The sequence below is a fragment of the Cebidichthys violaceus genome, unplaced genomic scaffold (genome assembly GCF_023349555.1).
Source record: "Cebidichthys violaceus isolate CVI_PGR_0920_01 unplaced genomic scaffold, fCebVio1.0.p SCAF_10, whole genome shotgun sequence".
NCBI lineage: Eukaryota > Metazoa > Chordata > Actinopteri > Perciformes > Stichaeidae > Cebidichthys > Cebidichthys violaceus.
Window position 1 is genome coordinate 14,279,627 of NW_027176263.1, and position 7,500 is coordinate 14,287,126.

At 43.9% G+C, this 7,500-nt stretch overlaps 1 long non-coding RNA gene across 1 annotated transcript in view; it reads right to left on the minus strand.

Annotated features, from left to right (window-relative positions):
* The window catches only part of LOC137878102 (uncharacterized), a 5,741-nt gene extending 1,173 nt beyond the window's left edge, over positions 1-4,568 (minus strand). Inside the window, exons 1-2 of the long non-coding RNA XR_011103587.1 lie at positions 4,488-4,568; positions 4,119-4,293 (exon numbers count right to left, since the gene is read on the minus strand). This is a non-coding gene — a long non-coding RNA (uncharacterized lncRNA). The remainder of the gene's footprint in view (positions 1-4,118; positions 4,294-4,487) is intronic.
* Positions 4,569-7,500: the final 2,932 nt, after the last annotated feature.

Sequence of the window (7,500 nt, forward strand, 5' to 3'; positions counted from 1 at the left end):
ACTGTGGATACACTTGAATAAAATAACAAGTATTACAAAAAGTGTGCAATTAGGAATATTATTATATAAAATATATGGATGATATATGCAAGATGGCGCCGTGCCAGTGTCTGCCTGTAGCAGCAGCTCCCTGTGTGTGTTTGAATTTTTTGTCTTTTTTTTCATTTTTCCACTCTTCTTTTGTTCTTTTTTCCTTCACGTTTGGTTTAAATTACGGTCAGACAACGGACCGTAACTTTTTCTCAACTTTTCTCGTGGCTTTTCTGTTATTTTTCTCCCTGTTTGTAACAGAGAGCCACACACAATGACCGGGCCACTGTCTATTCCCGCGATAAGCTGATTGCGCTGAGCAAACCGTGGCAGATTTTGCACGGCGCCAGGCCTGAGATCCCGGAGGAACTGCGAAGAAGGGCTCGGGGCTGCAGGTTGGGTGCTAAGCGGAGGGCGAAGACGAGGAAGTACAAACCTTCGGTACCGGCAATTATAACAGGGAACGTGAGGTCTTGGCGATGAAGACGAATGAGCTCGGCACGCTGGTAAAGACTGAGAGGGACTACAGCGGGACTACCGCGGGTGTGTTTCACGGAGACATGGCTGCTTGCAGATTTTCTGGATCACAGTGCCTCGGTGCCCAGCTTCAGGACTGTTCGGGCGGACAGAGACGTTATACAGAGCGATAAGAAGAGGGGTGGCAGGATTGCAGTGTATGTGAACGAGAGGTGGCGCAATCCCAACCATGTGTGTGTAAAGGAACGCTTCTGTAGTCCAGACATTGAACTGTTAGCCGTGGGGATGCGTCCTTATTATTTGCAGAGGGAGTTCACGTCCGCCATTGTTGTCGCTGTGTACGTCCCCCCATCAGCTGACGCAGAGGCAGCAGTGGACACCATCCACTCCACTGTGTCTGGACTGCAGAGTCAACATCCTGGTGCAATTTTGGCAATTATTGGAGACTTTAACCACACACTCTTGATAAAGCCCTGCCAACTTTTCACCGGTATGTTGACTGCCACACTAGGAACAATACAACTCTGGAACTTCTGTATGCAAATGCAATTGATGTTTACAGTGCCACTACCCTTCCCCCCCATTGGCAGGTCTGATCACAACCTGATCCTGTTGACACCCAGGTATGTTCCTCTGGTGCAGAGGATGCCTGTGACCACCAGGACTGCGAGGAGGTGGTCTCAAGAGGCTAATGATGCCCTGCAGGACTGCTTTAAGTCAACGGATTGGGATGTGCTGTGTGGACCACATGGGGAGGACATTAACAGCATGATGGACTGCATCACAGAATACATACAATTCTGTGAACAAACCGCCATACCATACCATCCCAGACTGTACACTGCTACCCCACAATAAGCCATAGATCACCAGTGACCTGAAAGCTCTTCTCAATAAGAAGAAAGCAGCTTTCAGGTCTGGGGACAGGGACGAGCTCAGGAGAGTCCAGCGCGACCTGAAGGTGAAGATCAGAGAGTGCAAGGACTCTTACAGGAGGAAGCTGGAGGCCAAACTCCAGCAGAACAACGTGAGGGAGGTGTGGATGGGGATGAAGCAGATAACTGGCTTCAAGGTTAGAGGGAGACAACCAGGGGGCTCCCTGGAGAGGGCCAATGAGCTAAACTCTTTCTTCAATAGGTTTAGTTCACAGCCCTCATCTGTCTCCTCTACACACCACACCTCCCAAACACCTCCCCCTCTGTTCCCTCTGTCCCCCCTGGTGAGCTGCATGGACCCAGAGCCCTCTACTTGAAAGGGCTCTGCCACCAAAGACCCCATTCTCTATGACGACTGGCCAGGTGAGAAGACAGATGGAGAGACTCCATCAAGGCAAAGCTGAAGGACCCGATGGCATCAGCCCCAGGGTCCTGAAGACCTGCGTCATCCAGCTGTCTGATGTTCTGCAACATCTCTTCAACCTGAGCCTGAAGCAGGAGGAAGTCCCAGTGCTGTGGAAGACGTCGTACCTGGTTCCTGTACCTAAGAAGACGACACCATCTGGTCTCAACGACTACCAACTAGATGCCCTCACATCACATGCAATGAAGGTGCTGGAGAGGCTGGTCTTGGCCCACCTCCGACCGCAGGTGAAATCCTCACTGGACCCTCTGCAATTTGCATACATACCAGCCTCATGTGGGAGTGGACTACGCCATCATCTACCTGCTGCAACGAGCTCAGTCGCACCTGGATGGAATCGGTGGCTCTGTGAGAATCACTTTCTTTGATTTCTCCAGTGTATTCAACACCATCCAACCAGTGCTGTTGAGTGAGAAGCTGCGAGTGGTGGGGGTTAACGCATCCACCGTCTCCTGGATCACTGACTACCTCACAGGCAGACACAGTTTGTCCGACTGGGCCATGTGCTGTCCTATACGGTGGTCAGTGATACTGGAGCCCCACAGGGAACTGTTCTGTCTCCCTTCCTGTTCACCTTATACACCACTGACTTCCAGTACAATTCGGGGTCATGCCATCTGCAGAAGTTCTCTGACGACTCTGCAGTGGTTGGGTGTATAAGGTCTGCAGTGGTTGGGTGTATAAGGGACGGACGGGAGGAGGAGTACAGGGCAGTAGTGGATGACTTTGTATAGTGAGCCGGTAGAAATCACCTGCTTCTGAACATGGCCAAGACCAGAGAGATGGTGGTCGACTTCAGGAGGAAGACGACGGCTCCACAACCGCTGAGAGTTCTGGGAGAGGATGTGGACATGGTGAAGGAGTACAAGTACCTAGGTGTCTCAATCGACAACAGACTGAACAGGAAGTCCAACATCAACGCTGTGTACAAGAAGGGGATGAGTCGACTCTTTTTCTTGAGGAAACTTTGATCCTTCAACGTGTGTAGCAAGATGTTGGAGATGTTCTACCAGTCTGTTGTGGCCAGTGCACTTTACTTCGCTGTAGTCTGCTGGGGGAGCAGCATTGGAGCCGGTGACACCAACAGACTTAATAAACTGGCAAACAAGACTATCCAGAACAGGTGGTGGAGACTAGAGTAGGACACTGAAGAAACTATTATCCATATTGGATAACCCGGATCAACCTCTCCACCACCTACTGCAGGGACAGCGGAGCACTTTCTCTAACAGACTGATCCAGCTCCGCTGTCACAAGGACAGATACAGGAGAACATTCCTGCTCACTGCAATAAGACTATAACAAATCACCTCTGGCCAGATCGTCCTCCAATTAACTACAACACCGCTACACTGTTTTTGTTTGCTGTTGGTGATCCTTGCACTACTGTGTTGTTTACCTAGTTAACTAATTTAATTTAATACCATTCTATTTTATACTCAATACAAGTGCAATTTTTTTTTGCACTTTTATTATTTAATTTAATTTAAATTTATTATGTTCTGCTGTTATTTTATAGTATGGTATATATTGAGCATTGTTCATACTTAATATTTTTATGTTTACTCTGTAACTTCTTTTGCTGCTGCTACAAACAAATTTCCCCCTGGGGATGAATAAAGTATCTATCTATCTATCTATAAAAGGTTTTGTGATAGTAGTGTAACACCCGTCCCGTGTAGCTATATAGTATTATAGGTGTAGTAGTACTATGAGCGGGGCCCTGGGTACAGTTTTAAACGTAATGGCGCGATTACCTGTTCTTATACATTAATATAATTATTCTCACAACTCTTGTTCCCTTATTATGCAAACTAAAATAACTGGCGGTGCCTCCAATAGAATTAAGTAAGTTAAATAAAAGGTCTATGTCTCTTATTAAGTCATTTTATCTTGTGTTTTAAGTGTATTTTTACCCCTTTTAACCAGCTCTTACCAAAACATGAATATGATGAACTTTGACACACCAAATATACTTCAAAGACATTACAAAAACAGTTTGGCATTTATTACATGCGAACATCAATATACTGTGCACCCCCACTCTCTCTCTCTCACACACACACACACACACACACACACACACACACACACACACACACACACACACACACAAACTCAAAATAAACAAAAACCCTCATTGCAGGCCTGAGTCGTGGCTTGGGAGCGTTGAGGCCTAAAACGGTGATGGCCGCTTCACTTGTAACACAAGCAATAAACAAAAAAGCATGTGTAAGTTTGTTAGTACTCACGAATCCGAATCCAAGGACTATTCAGAGGGTTAGGTGAGGGGAAGCTGGATAATGGACAGCAGGCAGAGCGCAGAAGAAACAGCAGCGACAGTCTACAGCAGCACACGCACACACGGGAAACAGTTCTCCATGGTGGTCCCAAGGAGTTTTCCCCACAGTCACAAACGTCCGTCTCCTGAATCAAATACATCAGCTAAGCAACAAGTCCATACACTACTTAGCAATAACTTGTTTTAACAACTAGTTTCAAATTTCACAGCTAACAGTATGAAAGCAAACGATTATTAATGCTAATGCTAATGGATGCATTAGCATCTCAACTTTTAAAATTTAGTCAGTATAGAAAATGATACACAAACTCGTATTTACCTCTTGTAGCTCCCAACAGTTCAAAGTACAGGATAACTGGTCGTCAGCCATTCATTTATGAACATTATTGTTCTCTTACAATAGTCACTGTTCAGTCGGTGACAGTGATAATTCGCTTCTGCTATCTAACACACTGAACCTGGCCGCATACGACTAAGCCCCACCCCTCTACCTGAGAATGGGCTTGGATTGGCTGTTGGTTCAGGACAAACCAATTAAACGAAGACAAAACAAAGATTGACATAATACTGCTACACAAGTTAGGTTGTTAGGGAGAACACACGTGCTGAATCATGTACATATCAAACAAACTATGCTCATTTGTATAAACTGCAACCTTTGAACTGTAAAGAATATGAGTCTCTTATTGAAATAAATTGTATGCACCCATATCTATTTTTACACATACTTGTGCACTTTTAACTTGTTTTAGAAAACTATTTACATCTTGATGTCTAAATGAATTTTTAGCCAGGGCTTATTGAGTATTTTGCAGCATAGCATTTAAATAGGCCTGATAATAAGAACAGGGGAATAAAACAGCTGCAATGTTGCAAACAATAAAGAGAAAAAAAGCAACCAACTGAATACAGTATGCCAAACTTGTGTTCAGTCTGTTGTGGAGCGGCTGGTATCTGCTAGTTTTTGTGTCCAGGGCTTCACCTATTCTCTTCAGTAAAAGCTAAACACAAACACATTGAATGACAGCGACCAAAAGGATTTATAGAGAATGGGATCTTCGAAAAGTACTGGCACAAACAATACCAAACCAGATATAGAGGCTATCAGTTTTCTATTTATCCTTCTCTCACAGACTTAGTCCAGTTGAATGCTGCAACTTGGGCCCTAAGCCGCAGAGTTAGGGGCCACACCACATTTTGCCCTATTGTGTATTTACGGACCAGCATCAGTTTGGCTAACAGAGTGTGTGAACTCTGTGCTTTCCAGCTCATAAATATCTGTGAGCGTGACAGGCCTGAGAGGCATGCAGTCAAGAGCTTCCGACCGGCCCCAGGAAGCTGGAGAAACACACTCACCCAGGAGTTATGATAGCTTCTAACCCTCGACCTTGTCCTGGAAAGTACGTTTCGAAACCATGTATGCCTTTTTGTCTCTGAGACAGACACTTCCATAGTGACGACCAGAAACCGCCAGGACTTCCAGAGGGTTCTCAGGGAATAAAGATCAGTTTAAAACCATTCTGATTTTGGTAGAAGAGTTAAAACCAATTTTGGAAAGCCTAACACAAAAACAAGCTGTTTACATATAAAAAGTTGTTGTGTGATTCGGCGATGAGAATATCTCTTGAATATGTCAAGTCCGTCTGCCATGTTGCGTCTCCTTTTATCACAACTTGCATTACCTGTATATTTAACACTGTTGAGATACCAGCAGAGGGAAGGGAGCTCAGATCATCCCACTGCACACAAGTGGATCCATTGTGGACATGAACAATTATAGTCCAATGTCTAAATTCTTGCAAAGATCCTTAAAACTCTGGTTGACTGGCAACTAGGTGTTTTTCTAAAATGTAAGTGAAAAACCTGTTCTCATGTTAAACTCGTCAAATACCGATGCTCGATCAGGATTCCTCTGCATTTACCGACGCACCGAGGCACCCTTTAGCATCTGTATGAAACGCAACAGGCTTTCAACAGACTTCAATGTAAACCCACGCCATTATTAGACATTACGAGCAACTACCACAGAATAAAGAGGTTGCTCGGGTTGGACAAACTTCCACTTTCACCGAGAGGACTGACTATCATTTATATTAATAAAGATCAGCCCAGATCCCAGAACTTTAGTTACCTGTCATATACCCAACTTGAGAATACCTTCCACTATTTTGCTCATTAAAACTGGATTTGAACTAGAAAGGATGTCTATAATTTCTCATCCCCCTGGCCGATTTGAAACTTTTAACTCTTAATCTCTGAAGGCCATAGCATGCGATTCACAATTTGCATACTTATTTAACCATTCGGTGAGCTCCTGTGTCCCCAATGGACTCTGCGTCCATTATGTTTTTGCACTCATTTATTCATAATTTGTACCACCTAGTCAAATTTTATGCCACTGAGTTGTGTTGAAAAAATGTGTGTATCTCACCCAGCAATACATTTACCATGTCAAGTGCAGAGATTCTGGAGAATTTCTAGCACAAAAGTAAGTAAGAGGAGAGAATACAAGTAGAAATCGCAATGTGGTGACTTTTCATCACTGTCTTCCCATTTTTCCAGCACAATAGTGTCCACTTGTCCGCACAACACAAGCTAAAGCTTCTGGTGATGTGGTGGTGGATACAATATGTTTTACCCCTGTGCCACCTGTGTACCCTGCTCACTTTGCCAGAATCACGAAGACATTTAAAAAAAATCTTATCAAAAACAGTGAACAGGGGAACTCTTGCAACATTTCAGGAATAAATGGGGAAAACATTTAAGGCAAATTGGTCCCAGATCAGGGGTCGGATTAGAAGTGATTCAAGAAGATCAACTTGACAAAAACATGACAAGCTCTCACAAGCCCTCTAAAATGTTGCATTTCTATGTAAAAACCTGTGGAGCTAACATTAGCCAAGTATGTTAGCACATCATTAACTAGCGTTAGCACTTCTATGCTACGCTATAGCTACTAAAGGTATACTGAATGTAAACACATTCTGCTTTTGCTTTTTAACTATTGTAAAGACCTCCCAGGCTTTACAGGAACAGTGTTGTTCCTTAATTTCATTGTCTTCTGTCTCGATCACCAGGTGATGTGATTGGTCAACTTTACACTTTATCTTCTATCTTTATCTTTTGAACCTGCTTTCACAGCTTGACATCCTAGATATATCCTTCAAATGCATATTGCCAACCCTTTTGTCGGCCTTGCTCTGAAATTGCTTTTTGTTTTTTTCAAAATTTCTATTCAGGAAGTGCAGTTTGTGACAGTGTGGGCTCCATGCGTAGCTCTGAAAACTTTAAGAATACTACATAGGATGTACTTTACAGTATTAGTGTATAAT